We start from the raw sequence: 554 nt of genomic DNA on the forward strand, positions 1-554 counted from the left end.
CTTGTAAACTTGAGTTGGAAGTACTATATCTGCAAATAAAATTGGCACTGTGTGCTGTCTGTACATATTGTATGTTACATTCACTTTAAATAAAGTCTGTGGCCCTTTTACTTTTTCTGCCTTCATTTGAATGTCCTCACCCCTCCAGTTGCTTTCTGAAAACAGTTGTCTTAACGTTAGGTGACGAATATAAAACACAAACTGCTCTCAGTTTATCTAGAAACCCAACTCTTGTATATAATTGTGTTCTATATACTTGGTGATTTCTTATTTCTGTGCCTGATTTTTATTTGTCATTTCCTGAGGTAGTAAAGGCTTTTTAAAACCTTCACTTCCATAGGGAAAACTGCATGTACATCTACAACTTCATCCCTACTTCCCTTGTTTGCGGTTTCTTCTGTTGGTTTCCATAATTCTGAATAACCTACTACCATCTTAAAAAAAAAAAACAAACCACACCAAACCTGTCAGAGTTTATCTACTAACATTTGAAAATATGCTCTATGTTTTGAACTCACTTTTTATTGCTCTTGTTTTTATTAAGTAAAACACTC

This window comes from Elephantulus edwardii, unplaced genomic scaffold (genome assembly GCF_000299155.1).
Source record: "Elephantulus edwardii isolate Elephantulus edwardi_28Jun2011 unplaced genomic scaffold, EleEdw1.0 scaffold00271, whole genome shotgun sequence".
NCBI lineage: Eukaryota > Metazoa > Chordata > Mammalia > Macroscelidea > Macroscelididae > Elephantulus > Elephantulus edwardii.